Source organism: Pristis pectinata, chromosome 27 (assembly GCF_009764475.1).
Source record: "Pristis pectinata isolate sPriPec2 chromosome 27, sPriPec2.1.pri, whole genome shotgun sequence".
NCBI lineage: Eukaryota > Metazoa > Chordata > Chondrichthyes > Rhinopristiformes > Pristidae > Pristis > Pristis pectinata.
The window spans coordinates 7,068,238-7,095,617 of record NC_067431.1 but is presented as its reverse complement, the minus strand read 5'-3'; the positions used below and the strand labels follow the sequence as shown (position 1 = coordinate 7,095,617).

General features: G+C 39.6%; 1 protein-coding gene across 6 annotated transcripts in view; it reads right to left on the bottom strand.

Moving 5' to 3' along the window:
* pknox2 (pbx/knotted 1 homeobox 2) overlaps positions 1 to 27,380 on the bottom strand; it is a 381,361-nt gene that overhangs the window by 315,229 nt on the left and 38,752 nt on the right. The gene's annotated exons all lie outside the window — the stretch shown is intronic.

Here is a 27,380-nt window from a genome sequence, read left to right as displayed (position 1 = left end):
AATTATGCTGTCCTATCTTCCTTATGAGAGGCACTGAAAAAAAAGATAGATTCGCCTACAATGAGATGCCACAGTTTTACCAATTCACTTTATACTGCAAATAATTTTTTTATCTAGTGCTTCAATGTTTTTAGAAATTCATGTCTCCAATATGATTTGAAACATCAGAGATTGATTGATACTCTTCCATCTCTCCCCTCAAGGTGCAGAGTGCAAGGTTCAAAAAAGATCTACATACTGAGAAAGGCGCACTGCAAAAACATTGCCAAGTCTCCTCATTCACTCTGGCAGATATTGATATTTCAGACCCTGTTAATGATAGCAGCAACTAAAAATATGATGACGGGCTGCCAGCACTTCTCAGCTACTCCGCTCTCAACTGGCATTTCATTTTCCAAGAACAAGAAGGGAACAACAGTGGTATATTAGGAGCAGTAACTAAAAGCTTTGTCAAGGCGGTGGGACTTAAAAGAGAGACTTAGTGCCAGCAGTGTTGATGGAGGCTTCCAAGTTACCAATGGTGGGAAGAGAAAGAGAGGAAGGTTCGAGACCACAGCAAGAGGGAGAGTGTGGGGGTGTTTTAAGGCTACATTTGAATTTGAGCTATGCAGTCTGAAATTTAATATTGTTCAGCAGAATGAACGGCAAATAGGACAGTGCAAATGAGTATATTGGCAGAATAGTTTTGGATGAGCCGAAGCTTATGGAGGGTAAGGAATGGATGGCCAGTCAGAAAAGTTTTGGACCAAACATGGAGATGCAAAGGCAAGAATGAATGTTGCAGCAGCATAAACTAAGGCAGCAACAGCAGCTTACAAGGGATGAAATGGAATCAAATAATGCCATGACATACAATCTGCTTTGCCCTGAGACAGTGTTGGGGCAAAGGGACAGCACCTACCTTTTTACCTCTTTCCCACCACCCAGGATCCCAAACCTGTTCTGAGTGAAACAATTTCCTGACATTTTCTTCCATTTAGAATATTGGGGAGACCAAGAAGATTGGGGGACAGCTTTGCAGAACACCTTGATTCAGCCCCCAAATTTGAAGCTGACCTCAAGGTTCCAGTCCTTTTGCATTAATTGTCCAGCTCATTCCTAATCTACTCTGTCCTCAGCCTCCTACACTGTTCCTAAGAAACTCGAGTTCGAGAAACACTTCCTGACTTCTGACTCTGGATTGGCATTTCAACAATGTCAGATAATGGTTCTGCTAATCTTGTTTACACTTCTCTGGGATCTTCTCACTTCTTGTTCCATTCATGGCTCCTTTTGCTTTGCAACATCATCCTTTAAATCATCTCATTGCTTCTTGCAGTCAATCCTATCACAGGTCATTCTTGTTCTTTCCTTTCATCCCTTTCTCGAAATCTTAGAACATTTTCTAGTTCTGATGAAAGATCAGAGACATTTAAGGTTTTCCTCTTCATTGAAAGCACCTGAATATTTCCAGTAATTTTTCTTTTCATTGGCAGTGACTGGAGTCTGCTTCACCCCGATAATTTCCCACTTAAATTCATAATCTAAGCTAGGTGGTAAAGGAAATGGAATCAGCAGTGGCAGGCATTTTGTCTGAAATTGCCTTACTCAATGACCTGAAGGGGTGAATAATATACAAGTCTGAACCATGACAGGATGGGCAGCCTTCACCATTAAGGTGGCCCTGTTTGTCTTGTACTCTCCACCAGAGGAGCAATTGGAGCCCATGTTACAATGTCAGAAAATTCAGCCAACCTGCTCTAAAGGAACAGAATAAAATCAAACGCCATATTCTCTAAGAATAAGCAGCCAAAAAATGCACATTGGAAAATCTCTTCTTTCCTCAGTACTAGGAAAGGACTTCAGTTGCAGTTGTTGAGTGAGGAATATTGCCCAACATAAGGAGAACCCTCGTATCATGGCATGAGGGTCATTAGTTCCACCTGAACTGAGACACAGAGATTTGACATTTGAAAAAGACATGCCAGGTCACTAGGTTTCGGTTTCAATGGAAAATGCTATTTCTAAGACATCAGTATAGATCCTTGAAATCAGACAAGAGAGAGAGAGACATAAAGGGACAGAGAGACACACACACAGAGACAGAGGAACAGAAAGACAGAGACAAACAGGGACAGAGAGACAGAGGAACCGAGGCAGAGAGGGAACTCAGTCCAACATTTGCCTTGGCCCTGCGACCTCTTGTCTCCTTGACTGGCAAATTAAAATTCCAATAAACTGGTGGGTGTATGAAAACTCCAATATTTCTACCAGTCTTTGAAAGAAATATTCCCCAACTTCTCTTTTGAATGGGCCAGCAACTTTGTTCATCTACAAGACGCGAAATCCACAAAACTTTTAGATATTTTTATAGAATTCGGTACATTGTTTACATGGATCACGTTACTTTTTTTGTTCATGGGATGTGAACTACACTAGCAAAGCCAACATTTATTGCCCATTCATAACTGACCACTCCTTCCTCCCCCCCCCCCCACCCCGACCTGGGCGCCATTTTAGGGAGTAATTAAAGCATTGGTGGATCTGGAGTCACACAGAGGCCAGACTAGGTAAAGACAGTAGATTTCCTTCCCTCAAGGCACATTACTGAACCAGATCAGATTTTACAAAAATTCAATACTTTCATGGTCACCATTAAATTAAACCTGGAAAAATTAGTAGTGTCTTGGATTCAAGTTCCCCTTTGTGTCAGATTTGAACTTGACTCTCTGGATAAATAGTCCAGGCCTTTGGAAAGTGGTCCAGCAAAGTAATCACTGTGCAACCAATGCAGAATCTCAATTTCTTACAGCATAGAAGGAGGCTATTAAGCCAGCTCTTTGAACAATCCCATTCAGCCACCAACTTCCCTGTAATCCATTCTCTCTCAGGTTTATATCAATTCCCATTTCCTATTCCTGATTTTCCTGACACCCAACTGCACTAGGAATAACTTACAGTGTCCAATTAATCCATGAGCAATCTTTGGGACATGGGAGGAAATCAAAGCACTCGAACAATACCCACAGAGAGAACATGCAAACTCCATAGACAGATTGCTTTCCAAGGTCAGGGTTGAACCAGAGATGCTGGAGCTGGGGGCAGCAGCAATGCACCAGTGTTTGGCCAGAAAATTTGTCTTGAAAACAGGGAAAAAAAACCAGCATTATACAGATGAAAATCATATTAATATATTAACCATTTTTTCTGGACAAGTGAACAGTTGTTAACAGGGTCTGGACTTCCTAGTGTAGGATCAGAATGCCACCCTCCCCACCCCCCCAGCACTTTTTTTTCTTGCTTCCACCTCACTCAGGTGACATAAATAGCACTGTTGTACGCTAACTTGATTTCTGGCAACAATTTGCACCACATTGGTCTGAATAATAACTGGAGTTGTTCACTCCCAGAACCACCAACTTTTAATAATGTTTCAGTTTTGAGCTTTTGGCAGTAAAGGGCAAGACAAATTTTCCCCTGCAGTCAGGGGCAGAGGACTTCTCCACTCTCTGCAAAACTACCCTCAAGTAGACTAAGCCAAACCAGGATCCCAATCATCACACATACAGGTGGCATCAGCGAGTTCCCCATCGAAACACCAGAAGAAATCCTGCAGGGAAGTGGTCCCAACTTCGTTAGATCAAGAACAAGTGAAAGTAGTAAAAAGATATCTGACAAAAGAAGTGACAACAAACAAAAAAATATCCCGACTTGGGCTCCACAGGGGTCAATTCTTCCAGCAAGAGCAATGCCGATCCAGATTATCCTTCTCACTCATTTTTGTAACTTTCAATTTCCTTGACGAAATTCGAGAGGAAGCGAAACTGGATCCTCTCCCAGTCTGGGCAGGCACGGTAGTATAGCGATTAGCGTAACGCTTTACAGTGCCAGTGACCTGGGTTCAATTCCAGCCACTGTCTGTAAGGAGTTTGTACGTTCTCCCTGTGTCTGTGTGGGTTTCCTCCGGGTGCTCCAGTTTCCTCCCACATTCCAAAGACGTACGGGTTAGGAAGATTTGGGCATGCTATGTTGGTGCCAGGAGCATGGCGACACTTGCGGGCTGCCCCCAGAACACTCTATGCAAAAGATGCATTTCACTGTGTACATGTGACTCATAAAGATATCTTATCTTATCAATCACCTCTTCAAGCTCACAAGTGCCTGCATGCTCTCAAAGTCAAAGTCAGGGTCAACCTCACTCTCAGAATACTTGCAGGATCCTTGCTGATATGTACGACTTACATCTCTGCAGTTCACAGCTGAATTGCTTAACTTTTTAAAAAAAAAATCAGAGTTGGCAGCTGTCGATTTCTGGCCAATGGCTCTTTTGCATCGAAGGGCCCGTTCCTGTGCCGTACTGTTCTATAGTCTACGCTCTAGCCTTCAGGACTGGATGGAGCATTTAGCTGCACTGCAGATCTCCGAAACCTTCAGGCATCCACGAAGGGCACTTATTCCCTTAAAACACCTCCGCAGCAATTAATTGCCAGAATTGCACTTGCAAGCAGCTACGTCCTGAATGTACTGTTCGTCAGAAGCCCCAAATATTTCCCCTGCTCACCCGGGAGGACACTAACTGCCCTCCTTCTTCCACTGCAGGGTGCATTCATTCCTTGTCGACATTCCCCAGTGGCTGAAAGAGTGCTAATGGTATTGGTGTATGGCCCTTCACGATTTACTTCTCAAGTTCAGCCATGCAGAAAGATGTTACTAATGTTGATGGGGAAACTTGACCCCTAACACCTGCTGTTCCCAAAACAGAGTAGCATTATAAGGGGAGCCTATTAGTTATTTTGAAACTAGCTCAAACTAAGTTCACAATCTTTTTTAAAGAAATTTTTAAATAGCATTAAAGAGGTAACCTACAGAATAATGGCGCAAACTTCCAGGCCCCTATGTTTAGGATTATATGTGGTTCTCTCTTCACCCATCAGACTCAACTCAGATGGCAACACATCAGAGTCAAAAAGGTTAGTGCAGTACTGCTGCATTGTCAGAGGTGCTATTTTTCAGTTAAACCAAGGTGGTACCTACTTTTCAGAAGACTGCAGCACCATTCTAAAGAGAGCAAGAAAATCTTCACAGTCACACTGATAAGAGAAATCTGAAACCAATGAAGGAAGTAGATGATGGGTGTGGAAGAGTTTCAGTGACGCAAAATGTTGTAGGAGAAGTCCATGTTTTGACTTACCATTTTAATGCAGGAAGAAATTCAACCCAATTTATTTTTTGACTAGGTGTTACCTTACATTGTTCCCACTACTACCTGTAGTAACAAACTTGTAATTTCCTGCACATCAGCCTTGCATTGCACAGATCAAAGTGCTCTTTTCACACCTGGCTAATAATAAGATCTTTGCTAGTGTTCATAGTTCTTGAGAAGACCAGTCAATGGAACATGAAAATATCACTGTAATCTACTGATACAATCTCCATGCCAAACAACATCAAGAACGCTCCATTCTGCACTTCCATTCTTTAAATGTCCACTTAAGAGCTTTGGTTTGATATGTATGTGAAAAGCAACGTACAGTTCAGTGGGTTCTGTAGATTGGAACATTGGGTGACGTGACCACAAATCTAAGTGTTAAGAGGCATCAAATTTCGGGGTATCACTGGTGCTGTTTCTCTTATTCATCTTGTATCTACAGAGGGTAATTCCATACAAGGATTGGTTAACAGGGGCTTATTGGTCAAAGATTTTAATGGGAGGAAATTACTCTACTGAAATTGGGGACATTCCCAGGACTTTCAGGTGGGAGTTAGTCAAACAGCATACCAATGACAGAACATCATTGAGCAATCGTCTTAGGGTCTTCTACTTCCTTAGTCAGTGACACACAAAATGGTTATGGACAGTGCTGGACATTATAGGATTAAAACAGACCGTGACAATACCTTGCAGAAAGGAAGATGGTTGTGGTCAGTGGAGGGCAGTCATTCAGCCCCAGAGTTCCTCAGGACAGTGCCCTAGACATAACCTTCCTCAGCTGCTTCATCAATGACTTTCTATCGTAAGGTCAGAAGTGGAGATGTTTACTCTGATTGCACAATGTTCAATTCCCTTCACAACTCCTCAAAAAATGAGGTCATCTATTCCTGCGTGAAACCTGTATGGGGTGACAAGCACCACATGCCACAGAAATACCAGGCAATGGACCATTTCCAACAATCTAACCATCTACCCTTGATAGTCAACGGCATTACAATTACCGAGTTCCCTATCGCCAACCTCTTGGGCATCACCATTGACCAGAGACTCAACTGAAGTAGTCACAGAAATGATACAAGAACAGGTCAGTGACTGGATATCCTGCAGGGTCTGATTCAGGTCCTGATACCCCAAAGCTTTTCCACAACTGACATAACCCAAGTCAGAAAGGTGCTAGCATCATCTCCACTTGCCTGGACAAGTATAGATGTAAACACTCCATCCAGGACATGACAGCCCACTTGAGTGATACCCCATCCCTCAAACTAAACATTAATTGCCTCCACCACTGGAACACTATGGCTACAGTGTGCACCATTTACAAAATGAACTGCACCTACTTACGCTGGAGAACACCTCCCAAACCCATGACCTCGACCAGCACAAATGGAAAAGAATATAGGCAATAGGAACACCACCACCAGCAGATTCCTCTGCAAGTAACACACCATTCTGACTTAGAAATATAATGCCATTCCTTCACTGTTGGGTCTAAATCCTGGAACTCACTACTCAACATTGTGGGATACCCTCATCAGAAGGAATGTACGAGTTCAAGAACGTACCTCAGTGTCACTTCCTTAAGGGAAATTAGGGAGGACAATAAATGTAGGCCTTGTCACCAATAGCTGGATCCCAAATAGAGAATAAATAAAAAGCTCAAAACAGCCACTGAAGTAATATTCAACATTCAAATCAAAACACACAAATCTTTCCATAACTTGGTTGGTAATGCCAGTTTGAAACTGGGCTATGTGGACAAGGAGGGTTAAGTCATCAAATCCAGACTCCATTTGGAACACAGATCCACCGTTGGTTGCTGAGAGGGAAAACAAAAATCCTAGAGTAATGGTACATCCCCAGCATTCTCCTGGCTGGCGTTGTATCCTACATCTTCTACAAACTTCAGCTAACACACTGCTCTTCAAAACCTGCTTTTGTTAACTGTTTGTTTCCTTTCCCAATACAAAGGTGTCAACCACACTTACATTGGTATCATGTTCCCCAAAGCATTACATTTAAAATTTTAAATTCTTGGAGGAACCTTCCACATATCAATAACTTTCTCCATCTTTACAACCCTCTGGGTAAATTTTGCTTTAACTAAAAATCTCTGTTACATAAATCACAACCGTCAGCTCACTCTTCATAACTGAATGAGCCTTGCATTTTCCTCTTCCTTGAGAGGCCCCCTTTAAACCCATCTCTGACTCTCATCGTCCCTTCAGCACAAGCTTTGTCTCATTATGCTTCAGTGATGTAGCTTTGTGATATTTGTATATTTGAATGGAATCTTATCAATGTAATTTGTCACAGCAGTTCATAGTCATGAGGATATATGGACTCTGCCCAAAAAACGCCTATCATCTGTAGGCCTCTTCTTGAAAACCTACCCTGAACAATTTTTTTTAAAAAGGAGTTTACAAGTGAGCTAATTCAAATGACCCAGAAAGGAAAATGATGTGACGTTGATAGAATCCTCTTCTCCAGGTTTAACCTATGACAACAAAGCAGCTGCACAGGTTGACTCTGTGGTTAAGAAGGCATACGGTGTATTGTCCTTCATCAATCGTGGAATTGAATTTAGGAGCTGAGAGGTAATAATGCAGCCATATAGGACCCTGGTCAGACCCCACTTGGAGTACTGTGCTCAGTTCTGGTCACCTCACTACAGGGAGGATATGGAAGCCATAGAAGGGGTGCAGAGGAGATTTACAAGAATGTTGCCTGGATTGGGGAGCATGCCTTATGAAAACAGGTTGAGTGAACTCGGCCTTTTCTCCTTGGAGCGACGGAGGATGAGGGGTCACCTGATAGATGTGTATAACATGATAAGAGGGGTTGATTGTGTGGATAGTCAGAGAGGCTTTTTCCCCAGGGCTGAAATGGTTGCCACAGGAGGACACAGGTTTACGGTGTCGGGGAGTAGGTACAGAGGAGATGTCAGGGGTAAGTTTTTTACTTAAAGAGTGGTGAGTGCGTGGAATGGGCTGCCGGCAACGGTGGTGGAGACAGATACAATAGGGTTGTTTAAGAAACTTTTGGATAGGTACATGGAGCTTAGAAAAATAGAGGGCTATGGGTAAGCCTAGTAATTTCTAAGGTAGGGACATGTTCGGCACAGCTTTGTGGGCCGAAGGGCCTGTATTGTGCTGTAGGTTTTCTATGTAACAACTTTTCTTTGAAACAAAATACTTAACCAAAAGCAGTGTGAAGTACTTTCACTACAAAGATTCAAACAGTTCAACAGGGCAGTAAGTGACCAGGCAGGCAACAGACATATTTCTTAAAAGTAATTTTAGAAAGATCACCACAATTTCTGTATTTCTATTCCTGTCATAAACTGTTCAATGAACACAATTTGTGCGGCAGGTAGTGCTGCTGCCTCATAGCTCCAGTAACTTGGGTTCATTCTTGATCTCCAGTCCTGTCGGTATGGTGTTTGCATGTTCTCCCTATGACTACATCCCCCTGCCTCCCCTCCCCTCCACCAGCATAGGTTTCCCTTGGATTTCCTCCCACATCCCAAAGATGTGCTGGTTAGCAGTTTAATAGACCACCGTAAATAACCCCTAACATAGATGGGTGGAATTTATGGGCATTTGAAGGGAATTAAGTGGGGGAATGAGACTGATGCAATTGCTCCAAGAGCCTGCATAAACTTAATGGGCAAATAACCGCGACAATGTCATGAGCAATACAAGATGTAAAATACTAGCAGCCTGCTGCTCAGCTGGGGCTAATGACAGGAAACAAATCCTATCGTGTCAGCGCACCTCTTCAATTTAAATGGCACACAGTTATCTACACATGCAGAAGCTGGTGTACAGGCAAATTCCACAGCCACACAGTGCTGTGGAATTTTTTGATGGAAGAATATCAACCAGGGCATTGGAATGGCCCTTTCAAAATGCTGAGAGGGGAGGGGATTGTTTAGTTGTGGAATCTTGTTGAAGTTGACGGAAATAATAAAAATGATCCAATGAGCATAGAGGCTAGGGGGATGGAAGGCAAGGACCAGGGCAACTCCACTCTTGCTCTGTCCAAGAGGAGAGAAAAATGGGAGAAGAGACACAGGAAATAGCTGAAATGCAAATCAGTAGCTCTGTTAACCATGAGAATGCAAAAGCCATGGTTCAGGAAGAGGGAAGACATCTCACAGGCACCCCTGTGGAAAGTCTCGTCATTGGAACAAATATAACAGACACGGAGGAAATGGGAGAATGAAATGAAATCCTTGCATCCTTAGAGAGACAGGGAGGTACTATAGTCAAGATAGGTGCAATTCTTCACCCTAAAACATTAGATGTTTCTCCCTCCACAGATACTGCCTGACCTGATGAGTGTTTTCAGCATTTTGTGTTACAGTTTTCCAACATCTGCAGAATTTTTTCAGATAAGGTAGATCCTTATTAGTCACATGTACATCGAAACACACAGTGAAATGCATCTTTGCATAGAGTTTTCTTGGGGTAGCCTGTAAGTGTCGCCGCGCTTCTGATGCCAACATAGCATTCATTTTCATTCAAAATCCACAATGGTACTTGAAGATGTGAGCTTCTGACATCACCACTTGTTTCTGGCCACCACTTGAGACACTTAGATTCACACAGCACTGGAGACTGCCAACCAGCCCATTGTGGGTGCACAAGTTTTCTTAAAAATGCTATTTAATTAACTTCTCTGCTTTCTTCACAGCCCAATAAATGTTTTCTTTTAAATTACACATTCAGCTCCTCTTTGAAAGCTGCTATTAAACTTGCACCAGCTTTTTGAATTATCCATTCCAGATCTCTTCCAATCCCAGAGTAAAATCAAACTCATCTCTCCTTTGCAGTTTTTTTTTGTCATTTACCTTAAATAAGCATTGACTGATTTTTGACCTTCCTGGTAGTTCCAGCTTTGCTTTTCACTGCATGTGGCTACTCACAAGACAGTGCAGGGGCAGTTTGTCTTTTGTAAATGACGCTCAACCACATCCCTTGCCTACACATAAGTTTGAAGTTCAGTGGTTTAATTTATTTGTCCTTCTTAAGGAGGAAACTGCTTTCTCTTTACAAAGAGAAAGGCTTCAGTCAAGACCTTCAAGGTGGAAAAGGGGCAGAAGTTACAAACCGACCTTGTGTCAAGGATCAATTCTTTGCTCCTTAAGGTAGTGAAGCAGGAAAAGCCCAAAAGCTCTACCACTGCAATCTTGCACATGAACAGGATTAAACAATTGCACTATAAAAAGCTACCTACACATGTTTACTGCTTCCTAAAAATGATACCCTTAAAAATCAGCAGGCTTTGCTGTTTCCTGTAATTTCACACTTCCCACAGATGTCCATTAGATGCACTGCTACAGACAGCAGACTGCCAAGGCCATTTCACTATGTACTGCCTCTTCCCGACAGGCATTTCCAAAAGACAAAGACCCTCTCTTCAGGGAAATGAGAGCCCAGGGAACAACTTCTGTACGGATGAGGCTGATAAGAAACAGAGACTCTTGGCTCAGATGCAAGTCTACAGATCTCAGAACTTTTCCCTCAGTGCCAACTGTACTGGTAAAGAATTATACCACAACCACTGGTGATTACTCTGGGCACCACATCACACATGCTTCTTGTAACGACCAACTGTTTCACAGAAAAACTGAGTACAGAATATGGAACTCCAAAATACATTTCTTTTAAAAATCTCTGCAGTCTGTTTCCATCTTTTTCCCCTTTTTGTGCAAACATACGTAGGTGCTGGGGAGTCAACATTTTTGTTCTCGGCCTTGAAACTTGTAATTACAAAATATCACAATTGTTTGCTTGTTGTAAAGTTAATACACCATTGGTCGGCAAAGCACATCAATAGTACACACAGCAGAAAGATTTTCCATAAGAAAGGATTCATTTTATAATAAAAGCTGAAAGAGTCATCAAACAGAAATAGTAACTCTGTTTCTCTCTTCATGAATGTTGCCTAATCTGCTGAGTATTTCTGGCATTTTCTGCTTTTATTTCAAATTTTCAGTCTCTGTAGCTTTTTGCTTTTTGATTAAATTTTACATCAGACTAGAAACCTGAAGAATTATTTTGACATCATTGGACTATTCAATTAGATTACCACCTGCAAATTCCTGGTATCCATCAATTGAACTATACAACAAGAGAAGTCCATCCCATGTTCATTTATGCCCAAGTTCCAGACTTGTACCACACAGCAGAGGAGAAGCAATTAACATGGGGCTGACATTTTATCTCTGGATGACTCCTGGCTCTAGGGCTGGGGATATGAGGACACATAGACTGCAATGTCTTTGGAATAGAGTAGCCTTGGTACACTTTATATTTTTTTGCCCATCCTTTCCTTATATGTTGTTTCCTAAAACAAACAGCAGTGGGAGAAGGACATTATTCAGGATGGCCATTCTGTGGAGTGGGACCTAGGGTATAATATGAATCATGTATGCCACATTAAGTGTACATTAAAGTACCTTCCACTCTAGACCAACAATGCATACTCAACTTTGGGAAAGCAACTTCAACTGCAAAGGTTTATTTCCCATGTTAAACTCAGCCCAATACATCACAAGCACATCCTTCCCCACCACTGATAGTACCTACAAGAGATGTTGCCGCAAGAAGGCAACATCCATCATCAAAGGTCCCCACCATCCAGACCATACCATCTTCTCACATATACCATCAAGCAGGAGGTACAGAAGCCTGGAGTCCCACACCACCAGGTTCAGAAACAGCTACTTCCCTTCAACCATTCAGTTCTTGAACTAACTGGCACAATAATCTCTACAGTTTAGCAACACTGTGACCACTTTGATCACCTTGCCTTTGTTTTTTTTTAAAAAACTAATTGTGTTCTTTCTTGTAAAAATTGTATCTCATGTTTAACATGTTTTTCTTGTCAATGCCATGCGTCCGATGCTGTGTGCCTGTGCTGCTGCTGCAAGTAAGCTTTTCATTGCACTTGTGCACACATGTACTCGTGTATATGACAATAAACTCAACTTTAACATCAGTCCTAAGCAACTAGCAATTACACCCAAACTGGTTTTATATTGTACAGGGCTGCCCATTAAAGACATTTAATGTAGGATCCCTTCACCTAGTAGTATCGATTTATGTCACAGAAGTGACGAGACAATATACCACTGGGTCCTACAACAAAGCACTCTCTCAGTTCCTGCAGATATTACCTGAAGTAGCAGGACTTGGATCTCATGATATTCATTGTCAAAGTTTACTTGCAATTAGCCAGACATCAATATGTCACTCATTTTAAATACTTCCAAACATTCCACAACAGCACCACTTCTCTTCCTTGCATCCCAAGATATTAACATTTAAACCAGGGCCTCTTAAGAATCTTAATGAACTGAACAAATTAGAGGTGATTGCCAACAGTGTTGATTTCTGAATGATTTAATTTGACTCAAGAACTTGGGCCAAGAGTTTCACATTGTTAATTGCTCACAACTGCAGGTCAAGATTAGCTGGGAGAAAACAAATCAATCCAGTCTGATTGAGCCAAGTATCACCTTGCATGCAATTAATGGACATAATTCTAAGCAGGCAATTAAAAGAAAAGAATAGTCCAATAAGCTACTCTAGAATTTAAGGGAAGCTTTCGCTGGTGTGTCTCAATGGGCTCATTGGCCCATTTTATGTTTCCAAACTTCTCCTTGCAAAATTTCCCAGAATATCTACATTTAGGCTACAATGGGCAGAAGGCTGATGTAGAACAGAAGGTGACCCTAGCCTGCACTGCCATTCAATAGATGAGTGATCTGTTAACTCTATCTACCCTTAATACCACATTACCCTAACACCTACCTACAACTGGATCCAATTTTTGACAGACTCTGCCATCGAGGAAACAAAACAAAGGTTTGTTCTCTGTGCGAAGAAGTGATTTCTGACAATTTTGTCAAGCCTCCTCATCATTTCATTCCACCTTGAAGAACCTAATAATCATTGCAAACATCTCAATTCCATATTTAAGGAAATGAAAATGCATCTGTTCTCCTAGTAACTAGATGTATCTTTCAAACACTACTAGAGTTGTGATGGGCAAGTGGCTTTTTTTTGTGCTAATATGCTATCCCGCACAAGGTTGGGAATTAAATATTCCACTAGAATTAATTTTCAGAAAGATATTCAAAATGGAACATGTGGTAGAGTAACAAAGAATGGAATAAAGGCAGTAGAGAGGAAAGATCTGAGCTCAGAAAAACAAGTAATAAAAATCAGATTAGGTAGAGCTAAGAAATGGCAAAGTGCAGGAAATGTTGGAGGAATTTGTCTCTATGCCTCAAGCAGTAATGCTGATCTAGGGTGTAGGATATTAGAGGAACATGTACCAAGGTAACACAATAATCATGGAGCACTTTAATCTATGTAAAGACTGGGCAAACCAATTCGCAGTAATAGAGTAAAGCCATCTTGCTCCAATTATATAGTGCCTTGCTGAGATCACATTTGCAAAATTGTATGGTCTCCCTGCATAAAAAAGTGCTAGGAAGTGCAACAATAATTCATTAAACTGATTCAATGGGTGGTTTGTCCTATGAGGAGAAATTAAGCAGCCTGAGCCCATATAAAGGTTTTAGAAGAATGAGATGTGATCTCGTTGAAACATACAAAAAAGGTTTCGCAGGATTGATGCAAAATTGATGTTTCCCTAGCCTAGGGTGTTTAGAACCAGGTGTCACAATGTCAACATATAGGGTTAGCCATTCAGGATAAAGATGAGAATTTTCTTCTTCCAAGAGGTAATAATTCTGTTAAATTTCCTGCTCAAGAGGACTGTGGGCATTCAGTTACTGAGTATATTTAAAATAGAGATGAATAGATATTAAGAAAGTCAAGGCATTTTGGTAAATGCACGGACGTATAGCTTTGGTAAAGCTAATCCAGGATATTATTGAAGAGCAGAGTAGATTACTGGCTAAATGATCTGCTTCTGCTATATTCTTATTTTATGATCCTGTGATTATCCCTTTCATAGTTGCATTTTGGCAAATCTCCTCCACACTCCCTCAACACCCAACATATTCTTCCAGAGGTGAAAGGCCCAGAAGAGAAATGGAGTCTATTGGTGAATTCACTAGTACAAAGTAAAAACTTCCATCCCTTCGCATTCCACCTCTCTTAGAATGAAGGCCAATTTTTCATTAGGCATTTTACTACCTGTCCACTAACTTCTGGTGATTCGGTATATTGTCTTATTTAGTCATAGAGCTGTACAGCACAGGAATAGGCCTTTCGACCCAAGTCATCCATGCCAACCGTGATGCCTATCCATACTAATCCCATATGCATGCATTCCGCTTGTATCTCTCTACCCCTTTCGTAAACAAGTAGCAGATCATCTAACGTTGTCAGGAAATTTAGATATTCTTTCAAGCAAATAATTTATAATTGGAGAGAAAACTGAGCAGAACCCATCTTTAGTCTTAAATTCCATCTTGTAAGGCATAACTAATTTCCTATCAAAACTACTGCTGTCCTCCAATTCCAAAAACCCCCATTTTTGTAATGTTTCATATGGAATCTTATTAAATAGCTCCTGGGAGTCAATAAAAAATAAAATCTATAGATACTCCTTTACCTATCACATTTAATACCATCTCAAAAAAATCCAGTTAAATTCTTTAGGCATAACTTGCTCGACAAACCCATGAATTAGTGGCTGGCTACCTATTGTGAGCTGAAGTGGTCTAATTTCATGAGTCAGTAGGCCCATGGGTTTGGGTTGGATCGTGCTGAGCTAGACTAGACTTGCAGCAGCCAGCACTACATCAACTAACGTGCTCAAGCTTAAGGGTTGGAGACCAAGTTTTAAAAGTTGGATAGAGAGACATAGGGGATGGGAGCCCTTTGCCATTAGGTCAACTGGGCATGTGCTGCATTCAAGGGCTAGAAGCCAATTCTTGGTAAGGATTGGGTCTGGCAGCAAAAAGAAAATAGATTTACAATCCTTGGGCTTAGGTTGGGTCTTAATTTTGGACCCAAGCTAATCTCTTGGATCAGATCCTTGCTCTACAAATGTGGTCATCCTATCCCTAGTAATAGATCTAGAAACTTGCTCACAACAAATACTGGACTACTAGGGTTATATTTCTTTCTCTTTCCCCCTAAATAATGGAGTATGTACAAAAGAACAGCAAACCTGGTGATTAGGTAAAGTTGGCCGGTATAGTTAAGTTCCCAGGTGCAGCAAACTGCCACCCCAAAGCTTGAGCTGTCCATTTCAATGTTTATACACAGACATGCAACACACTAGGTTCTGGAGCTTCTGTCAAGATTGTACTGCTGAAGCAAGTATTAGAGCCAGAGAAAGCAAGTAGGATGTTCAAAGATGACTTACACCTATTGGAACGTTACTTTCTGACCTGCCACTAGTCAATCCAGAAAACTCCACAAAGTTAATGTTCCACCTGAATAAAAAGATGGTGCACAAGAACTTAAGTTTCTTTTTTGCGGAAGGCAGATAACCCTCAATCCTCACCTTAAATACAAAGATGTTATCTGAGATGACGCCAATATGAGAGAGTCCTACCTCACCAAAAAATGGCCATGGAGTGAAAATAAGGAACCTGGCACAGAAACCTGCTGGAACTTCATGGTCATAACACTGCAAAACATACCCATTGTATACTCTGTGCAGAATACTCTTCCACCTCACAGGTCTTGCAGTTACCATAGAAAGATCACAGAAGTGTCTCGAATCATTCAGTGCACTGCAACTCACTAGCCACCAGTAATGGCCCATGCTGTCCTACCTGCCATTCCACATCCTCTGCAAGATGGTGGGGCGGAGGGTGGGGGGGGGGGGGGTGAGGCGCGAGGAAAAAACAAAAGCAACATCAATCTCCCCATTCACAAAGACCTAACAAGGCCACCATAAAAATATGCTTAAAATTACTTTTGGCTATTATGGGGAAACATCAGCTAACATTTCAGCCAGGGCGAGAAGCCCATTGTTCAGAAGCAAGGAACTGTAGGAAGCGATGCAGGGAACAAACAAAGGAAAATGTCTGCGCACGCAAGATTTTTAATATTATGCACCTGACGTGCTGAAGTTCAAATAACGTGCAAGGAATCTGGAAATTAACTGGCACCCTAGGAGGAGGAGATGAAAAAGGTATCTTTGCGCTTGACAATATTCTTCTAAAATAGGAAATGATGGTAAACACAGTAATGAATAGCCAATTACATACATGTGCTATTCTTGTTCTTTTATAAGTTTTCTTTTGTTTTCAGTATTCTTGAGTGTGCCAGAAATTACAGGTGCAACCACATCCCAGTCAAGCTCTCTCCATCCTTTCCAACACCATAGCTCTGCAGCCAAGACAGTTGACTTTACCCTGTGGAATGGTTCACGGAATAATCCCACCTGCTATCTAGTCAAGATTGGCTAAATCGGTACATGCTAGTTTCTCTGCTGTCAATTGTCCATGTATCTTTGAGCTATTACCAGGCAGCACATTTAACCTGAGGTACATCAGAACTATTTTAATAGGCAACCCATTCCCAGGATGAGAAACATACTCCTGCAAGTGTGATGTAAGGTATTACAGATTTATACATAAATATTTGGTATTGGTTTTATTATTGTCACTTGTACCGAGGTGCAACGAAAAACTTGTCTTGCATACCGATCGTACAGATCAATTCATTACATAGTGCAGTGAGGTAGCACAGGGTAAAAACAACAACAAAATACAGAGTAAAGTGTCACAGCTACAGGGAAGTGCATTGCAAGTGGACAATAAGGTGCAAGGTCAAACAAGTCCATCTCATCGTATAAGGGAACCGTTCAATAGTCTTATCACTGTGGGATAGAAGCTGTCCTTTGGTTTGCTTACTAGTTTGTTTGCTTACTGGCCAACTTTGAAGGAGATATCCAATGTGGATGTCCTGAGACAATTCACACTGAACAATCAAGAGCTGCAGTATCCACCAATAATACCCTGCAATTGAGGATATTAAAAAGTCAGAGTCAAGCAGCATGAAAACAGCCCTGTTGGCCACCAATCCACGAGATCATCAAGCACCCATTTACACTAATCCCTTTTATTCTAGACCCTAAAACATAGGAGCAGAATGAGGCCATTCAGCCCATTGAGTCTGCTCTGCCATTTGATCACGGCTGATTTATTTTTCCCTCTCAAGCCCATTCTGCCTTCTCCCCGTAACCATTTACTAATCAAGAACCTATCAACCTCTGCTTTAAATATGCCCAATGACTTGGCCTCCACAGCCATCTGTGACAACGTATTCCACAGATTCTCCACCCAGTAGCTAAAGTAGTTCTCTCCACGTATTCTACCACTCATCTACACACTAGAGGCCAATTAGCCTACCACCCCGCACATCATTGTTAAGAGTGAGGAGAACAGAGCACTTGAAGGAAGACCATAGGATCACAGGCAGTACATTCAAACTCCACACAGGCAGCCCGAGATCAGGATTGAACCCTGGCTACTGAAGCAGTGAGGCAGCAGCTCTACTGACTGCATTACTGTGCTGCCAAAAGCCCACAGTTTTTCCAAGAGAAGTTAGGAGAAATACCGTGCAGCTGCAAGGGTCAGGACTTTCTTTTCAGAGAAAGCTGAATGACAAGAGGCACTACTTCAGCAGACAATGGAGATTAATACAAAAGTAAAGAGTTGTTTTTGGCATTCTGTCACTTTTGCCAACTCCTTCTCGCTGGCAGATCTTGTCAACCATAAAAGATGGTCCTATGATTGTCACAACCCTCTGGCATCTCACCTCAATAGTTCTCCCATGGAGTATACACCAGAAACATTTGACTGTGGGAAAAGCATCATAAACTAGACAGTTCCATTTATTCTTAAAATCATTGGGAGAATTAGAGGGGTATCAAAAAGAAAACTTGGTTGGATTTTAACCTTCCCGACCTACAGACATTAAGCCAACTGCAACACACCTATTGCCAGCTGGCTGGAATCTGCTAACTGAATGTGGTCCAAGAATTTAACTAGGAACTTTGTCAGTACAAAATGCTGGGAATACTCAGCAGGTCAGGCCAGATTGTCAACTCAGGTTTGCCGACACAATCAGTGGTTCACTGCCAGTCACCTCTTGAGCTATCAAAACACCATTTTTAAGCTTATTTCTTGTTCTGCTTTTACATAAAAATTGTGCACTTCCATCTGATCAACAAAAAACATTATAGAGATTGGGACCAACAGAATGCACAGCCCAGAGGGGCAACTACCCTTCTGATGAGCAAGACATCTCCAGATGGAATGATGCAAAAGCTGAACCAGATCCTCAGAGGTTGAAAAGTGACCACAAAACAAGGTGTCGGACCAAAGTGCAAAGGAATAAAAGAGGTTTCAACTTGAAGTGTTTTACAAAAATTAGTGAACTCATTTTAGTTGTTGATAATTGGTTTATTATTGTCACATGTACTGACGTACAGTGAAAAAACTTGGTGTTGCATGCCATCCATACAGATTATTTCATTACATCAGTACATTGGGATAGTACAAGGGAAAATCAATAACAGCATGCACAATTTAGTGTTACAGAGAATGTGCAGTGCAGACAGAGAATAAGGTGCAAGGCCATGACAAGGTAGATTGTGAGGTCAAAAGTCCATCTTATCACACAATAGGTCCGTTCCATAGTCTTATAACGGTGAGACAGAAGCTGTCCTTGAGCCTGGTGGTATGTGCTTTCAAGCTTTTATATCTTCTGCCGAAGGGGGGAGAATAGAGAATGTCCGGGGTGGGAGGGGTCTTTGATTATGTTATTTTTTATTATTTAGTCATCATTATTATCAGTTAGTCATCAGTGATTATTAGAAACAATCATTGCTACATTATGAAGTTACAGAAATTAACATCATACATTCTCATACACCCATAACACTCACAAAGTTCTGGAGGAATTCAGTAGACCAGGCAGTATCTGTGGAGGGAAATGAACTCTTCATTTCCCTCCACAGATGCTGCCTGGTCTACTGAATTCCTCCAGCTTTCGTGTGTGTTACTCCAGATTTCCTGCATGTGCAGTCTTCCCTTCTGTCCAAATACACTCATGCCTGCTTTTATTTCAATAGGAGCTGGTAGCAGTCAACAAATGGCAAATAAGGTGATACTCACAGGAAATACACACCTTCTCCAGCTACCAAAACCACTTCCTAAATTAATTCATTGAGATGAAGTAAATTCACAAAAGCCACAATTATAATGCAACAGAATCAAGGGTACACTGCTCCTCTATTTCTTGGTCCCATCTTTTCAGACAATAAGATGGTTTATCTATGGGAGATGCAAAAGTACTTTAAACCACTCGGAAACACATTTCAGCCAAGGAAGTGTTGTCTATATAGACATAATGTGGAGATGATCTCATATTAAAATTCAAAGTACTCTACGATAGTAATGTTGAAGCAAGTAAAAACAAGACACCTATGAATGCAATATTAAAATACTTAAAAAATGTAATAGAAAACAAGCTCTGCTCCATTAATCACATTGAGTAACTTTGGGGAGTAACTCTGTTCAGTTCGCATCCCAACCGCCCCAGTTCCCCTTCACTTTAATTCTCCATTCCACTCTCACACTGACCTCTTTGGCTTTGGTTCCAATGATGCCCAGTGTCAGCTCTAGGAAAAGCACCTCATCTTCAATCTAGGTACATTGCAGCTCCTGGGACTCAATATTGAATTTAACTATTTCACCAGCCTTTCCTGTTCATATCGGCACTGCAATATTAGTTTTTCCCCTTTCTCCAGAGATACTCCCTGATATGATGGCATTCTTTTTTGTTTCATATTTCCAGCAACACCTCACAGTTCTAACAGGTTCTTTTGTTTCATTTTCCCTCTCTGACTGCTGGCACTGAAGCAATTACGTTACCTGGACAACCTTGGTCTCCACTTTATCACAGACATTCCCTTTATTCTCCTCACACCTCCCCCTCTCTGCAACTTAAAACATACTTGCTTTCTTTCTAGTCCAGTTCTAATAAAAAATCATTAACCTGAAACGTTGACTGGTTCTCTCTCCACCAATGCTGCCTGACCTGCAGAGTGTTTCTGACAACTTCTGTTCTTGTTCTATTGATTACAAAATGGCTTTCCATGTTTCTTCCTCGCTTCCACCTCCATTATTCTCAAGTTGTCATTATGCATTCTGTAACAAATTCTTGAGAAAGTGTCCACAAGTGGCCAAGGGAAAAGGAATGCTTCTAGTTTCCACCTGCTTCTCAGGAGGTTAATTATGTTCTTCAGGTTACAAACAGCTCACAGGGATGAAGCCCTGTTGTAACCTGGGGAGGACCTGTATTCCTCAATAACAATCAAAATATTTTAGGAACTACAAGCCTTACAACAAAAAAAAACTGTTGCATATTGTTCCATAATAATTTGGCATTCATTTAAAAAGCAGTGCGTCATCCAGTTCTGAACTTAAGGTCAAGTTTTGTAGTGGTTTTGAAGTTTCATGAGACAATCACATCCCATTTTGTGAAAGGATTCACTAGAATAGATCCTTTGTGGCCCAAACTTAACACTGGCATTCTGGGCAATAACAAAGCTAGATTCAGCTTCTTCCATGATCGTGAGGCCTGGTTTAGGCTTATAAAAAGTCAACAGGTACAGGTCCACCCCAGCTTACAAACACCCAACTTACGTACAGCCCGTACATATGAACGAGCGTTTGGGAGACCGAAGGGATGGATTTGCTGGCTGCTACGGGGCTGCAGGCACCTTCTGCCGGGTGGGAACTCTGTTCACAACCACATTTCTTACCTGCAAACTGTTTGGGTTATGGACAGTTCATGGGAATGGAACCCGGTCGTAACCTGGGACAGATCTGTATTCCTCAATGGCAATCAAAGTATTTCAGGAAATACTAGTCTTACAGCAAAAAAAACTGTTGCATGTTGTTCTATGATAATTTGACATTCATTTACATTTGGAGAATTTGCAAACGGGACAGCCACTTGTCATAGTGAATGAACATCCTTCATCGTCAAGAGTGCAAAGTTAAAGCAAAATAAAAGTCAATGAAAAATTTCTCAAAATAATCTACAAAGTTGCATTTTTGGGGTGAAGGAATAAAGGAAAAAAAATGTAAAGTACATCACCAATTGACAAATTTTCCACAAACAATTAAAAAAATTCAAATTCAGATGATCAGAACAGAGAATAAGGGTCAGGAATAAATTAAGCAATCCGTGAAAGTGGAGCAGACAGCATGAGTTGCGAGTGTGGCATAAAAGGAAGGGGTCTGAAAGAAAAGGGGTGAGATAGAGCAAAAACAAGATCAGAGAGAGTGTGGTGAAGAGACGAGGCCTATGACAGGGCAAGGGGCAAGTTTAAATAAGAACATGGAAAGGATACAAAAGGAGTGGTCCAAAGCGAGAACGGAAGGGTATAGAGTCAACATAAGTAGGTGTGGCTAGATAGTACAAAAACAAAAAAGCCCTTATTGAAATTTGGGCATTGATAAACAGAGAAGGTGGGGGAGTCTCTGCTCGCCGCTGATTGAGTAACAGCTTTTTGCTGCTGCTCTCACTATATATAACCTCTTCAATCCGATTTGAAATCCTTCCTTTTCACCCTTGGTAGCAAATTTAAACGTGATTTTATCTTATTATGAATACAGGGGTGCTAAGGCTATGAAAACCACTAAGGAAGATGTTCCTCCTGCAACTCTGGAAGCTATTTTCCAGCAGCTTCAGCAACTTCATGCCAAATTCGATTCTTTTCAAAAGAAGCCTGGAAGATCATGAAGGACAAATTGAAGTGAATGAAGCCTTTCTTTCGGTTTTGGATGGGAAAATTGATGACTTACATAACCTTTGTAAAAAGCAAGCCAAAGACAATGAAAGATTAAAGCTGAAGATTATTGACTTAGAAAACAGGAGCAGAAGATCCAATCTTCGAATTCTAGGATTACCAGAAAAGACTGAAGGTAATCAACCTACGGAATTCTTTGCAAAGTTTTTGGCTCAGTTATTCCCTGCTATTCTAGAATCTTTGCCTAAGATTGATCGAACACACATAATACCTTTTTTTAAACCTCCTACGCGAGTCAAACCCAGATCAATTATCATCCCTCTCCATGACTTTCAAACTAAGGAGCTTCTAATTCGGGAAGCACGTCATAGAGGAATGATTAACTCTCAAGATTGTCAAAGCAGAATCGTTGAAGATTACTCACCAGAGGTCATGAAGGAACGGGTTAAATTTAAAAAGGTTATGTCGGATCTGTATCAGAAAGGGTATAAGCCGTCACTTCGCTTCCCTACAAGACTCAGGATCATACTGAAAAATGGCTCGCAAAAATGGTTTTGATCGTCCGAAGAAGCCCAGATTTTTCTGGAAACTCCCACTGAATGATTTCATATTCCTCGTTATGAACATTTTCTGTTTTCTATTTTTTTTTTCTTTCTTTTTTTTCTAGTAATCACTTACTAATACTTGGGATGATTATGTTTTTTGATTCTTTTTTGTTTTGTTCTTTTTTCTGAATCGTTTTTTTCAATACAGTTTGAAATAAGAAAAAAAGCAACATGTAAAAGCTGTGTTGTACTAAGAACACTTGTTTTTTTTACATTTGTAACTGCAGTTTCTTTGTTTATCTTATTGTTATATCTGGGTTGGAATTTTACTTACCTTGAAGTTATTGAGCAGAGATAATTGGGGTTATACTGTCTTTAGGTAGGTGCCAGCTGTTTCTTAGCTGGCTTGTTTTCTTTGGGTGTTGAGAGGGGGGTGGGGGGTTTTCCTGGGAAGCTGTTCTGGGCTGTCAGCCAAATCTGCTGCTTAGTTACCCTATCTATCTGTGACTCTACTGTAGTACTTTTTGCTGGTACATTCCAATGGTTTGCTCATTATTCTTTTTTTACCTACATTTAAATAATATTATAATGGATCGAGTTATTAATTTACTTAGTTTCAATGTGAAAGGCTTAAATCATCCTTTGAAGCGAAATAAGATTTTTGCCTATATTAGAAAACTCAAAGCCTCTGTTATCTTTTTACAAGAAACCCACATCCATAACTGTGATATTTCACGTTTTTTTTAAAATTGATGGAATGGGCTCCAATTTCATTCTTCTTTTCAAGTTAAATCTAGAGGGGGTTTCAATCCTTATAGATAACACAGTTTCATTTGATCAACATAAGGTAATAACTGATACTAATGGTTGTTTTGTTATAATATCAGGGAAAATAAATAATAGACCAATGGTATTGGCTAATATTTATGCTCCAAATACAGATGACCCAGGGTTTTTGGAAGGATTTTTGTCACTCCTACTAGATTTGAATTTTTACTCTTTGGTGTTAGGAGGAGATTTTAATTGCTGGTTAGATCCCAAATTAGACAGGTCATCCACTAAATTAGCTGCTCCTAATAAATCAGCTTTATTTCTTCAATCATTTTTAATGAAAACTAGTGTCATTGACGCCTGGCGTTTTTTGCACCCAGAAGATAAGGAGTATTCCTTTTTCCCTCATGTTCACCATACATATTCCAGGATTGATTACTTTTTTTATTGATAATCAAATGATTTCATCAGTTTGATCTTGTGACTATAAAGAGATTGCTCTTTCAGATCATACTTCTGTGCTTCTATCTTTAAATCTCCCTGGGCTCCCTCAGACAAACAGATTTTGGCGTTTTAACCTAACCTTGTTATCTGATAAAAAATATTTAAAATTTATGGAGAAACAAATTACTCTTTTTTTTAAAAAGGGAATTCGTCGGAAGAGATTTCTAGTCTTATCGTTTGGGATACTTTCAAAGCCTTTCTTAGAGGTCAAATTATTTCTTATACAGCAAGCATTAGGAAAAAAGCTAACAGAGAAGAGCCGATCTAATTGATCAACTGAAACTATTAGATCAAAAATACGCTTTGGATCCAGATCCGGCTTTATATAAAAAGTGAGTTGAAATTAAAACTAGTTATGCTCTTCTTTTAACATATCCAACTGAAAGCCAACTTTTAAAAGATAAAAGTCAATTTTATATTCATGAAGATAAAACAGGTAAATTACTGGCTAACCAATTAAAAATTTCCAGAGCTAGACGGCAAATTAAAGAAATTTCAAAAGCCAATGGTGAGAGGACAACTGATCTTTTAGAAATAAATGATGCTTTTAGAGAATTCTATTCTAAACTTTAGTTCTAATTTTCCTAACGATAATACCGTAATGAATAATTTCTTTGATCAATTAAACATTCCTATACTTTCTACTGAAAACCGAAAACAGCTGGATCAATCTATTACATACAAGGAAATCGCCGAGGTTGTGCGATCTTTACATTCTGGAAAGACTCCAGTTCCTGATGGATTTCCTGGAGAATTCTATAAGGCCTTCTCCTCTTTACTTGTACCTCATTTATGTGCTGTTTTTTTGGATTCTTTTAAATTGGGTAGACTACCACAATCTTTTTATAAAGCCTCTATCTCAATTATTCTTAAGAAAAATAAGAACCCAATAGAATGTGCTTCATACAGACCAATTTCACTACTTAATGTGGATGTTAAAATTTTATCTAAAGTTCTAGCTCGTAGATTGGAAAATATTTTACCTTCAATTATATCCGATGATCAGACTGGTTTTATTAAAAATCAATATTCTCATTTTAATATTCGCCATTTACTGAATATTATCTATTCTCCCTCTAAGGAAATATCAGAATATGTGATATCTCTAGATGCTGAGAAGGCCTTTGATCAGATTGAATGGAATTACTTATTTAAAACTTCAGAGAAATTTAATTTTGGGCCTGATTTTATCCAATGGATTAAATTACTTTATTTATCCCCTTCTGCTCGAGTTCTTACTAATTTTCAAAATTCTAAATCTTTTAAACTTCAACATGGAACCAGACAGGGATGTCCTTTGAGCCCTTTGCTCTTTGATTTGGCCTTAGAACCTTTGGCTATTTCTCTCCAAGAATCTAGAGATATCCTTGGTATCTCCAGAAGAGGTATTAACCACAAAGTTTCTTTATATGCTTATGATTTATTACTTTTTATATCTAATGTTGAAGCCTCGTTACCTCCTATGCTTTCTTTATTTTCTCGCTTTAGTCATTTTTCAGGCTACAAATTGAACTTACACAAGAGTGAACTTTTTCCTCTGAATAACCTGGTACCATTTGATATTAACATCCCTTTTAAAATTGTAAGAAATCATTTTACCTATCTGGGGGTGCCAATTACTAAAAATTATAAACATTTATTTAAAGAAAATTTTTTCACCTTACTGCATTATGTGAAAAGGGTTTTATCAAGTTGGTCTCCCCTTTCTATATCATTGATTGGTCAAATTAACGCTATTAAAATGAATATATTTCCTAAATTTATATATCTATTTCAGGCTTTACCTGTTTTTATTCCTTTCTTTGACTCTCTTGAGTCAATTATATCTTCCTACAAATGGAATAATAAACATCCCAGACTAAATAAAGTTTACCTTCACAAAGTTAAAAAGAACGGAGGTCTAGCCTTACCTAATTTTAGATCTTATTACTGGGCAGTCAATATACAAAATCTTACGTTTTGGTTACATTACATTAATCAAGAGGCTTGTCCAATATGGGTTTCTTCAGAAGTTAACTCTGTTAAAAAAATTTCTATTATTTCTCTGCTTGGTTCTTCACTTCCAATATCATTAAATAAACTAACAGATAATTTAGTAGCTAAACATGCTTTGAAGATGTGGTTACAATTTAGAAAATATTTTGGTTTATTGAGTTTTCCTTTGTCCAGTCCTATTTTCTCTATGTTTTTTAAACCTTCTATGACTGATGTAGTTTGTAAAGAGTGGGACAAATTAGGTATTACTTGTTTTCAAGATCTGTTTGTTGGAGGAAACATTTCTTCGTTTGAACAATGTCTACCAAGTATAATTTACCAAAAACTCATTTTTTCTGATATTTACAAATTAGAGATTTTCTTTGATCTCAATTACATTCTTTTCCTTTAAGCCCTGATAAAAATTTATTAGATGTTATTTTTAATTTGGAACCCTTTCATGATGGCTCAATATCTAATATTTATGACAGATTACTAGAAATGAGTAAGGTGCCACTAGATAAAATTAAAAACACTTTGGAACAAGATTTGCAGATGTCAATTTCTGAGGAAACTTGGAATGAAATTTTCAAGTTGGTTAATACTTCGTCATTATGTGCCTGTCATTCTCTCCTTCAATTTAAAGTGGTCCATAGAGCTCACTTGTCTAAAGATAAACTATCCCGTTTTTATTCCGATATATCTCCTTACTGTGACAAATGTAATAACGGAGTGGCTTCTCTAATTCACATGTTCTAGACATGTCAGAGTCTTAAAAAATATTGGACAGAGGTCTTTCAAACTTTTTCTGTGCTTTTCAAAATAAATTTTAAACTTAATCCTTTGACTGCATTATTTGGAATCGTTGGAGGAAACGATACAACTTTGAAGGCTTCTGATTTACACATTCTGGCTTTTATTTCTCTTATAGCCAGGAGGGCTGTGTTGCTTAAATGGAAGTTACTCCGCCTACTCATGCTCAATGGTTACGGGATGTTATGTCACACCCGAATCTAGAGAAGATACGTTGTTCAGTTTTTGAATCTCACTTAGACTTTCAAATCTTGTGGGGACATTTTTTGAATTATTTTCAAAATCTCTGATTTGGTGACTGAAATGCAGATATTGGCTGATGTTGTTACATTTTAAGGGTTTTTCCTTATTGTTTTTTCCATTAAGCAGCTTCGGTTTTTGGTAGTGGGAGTAGATATTTTTTTTATAAAATATTTTTTTTTCCTAACTATTACATGATTATTAGAGTATTGCGATCTTAAGTATGATTTAACACAATGTATTCAGTAGTATTTTTCTCTCTTTCTTGATACATGTACTCTTTTTTTTCATGGAATTAATAAAAAATATTGTAAAAGAAAAGATAAACAGAGAAGGTAAACTAAATTTAACAATCAGCATGCAGCAGTGAACAATGTCAATCGAGGTAAAATGACAACATTAAACTGTTTTATCTGAATGCAGAAATCACTCATAAGACAAATGGATTAAAGGCACAATTATTAAGGGGTTTGGCTTCCAATGTTTACATAAAAAAAACCATAGGTACATAAAAAAGCAACAGTAAAAACAGATATTGGTCCTCAAACGGTAGATACGATTGAGGAAAG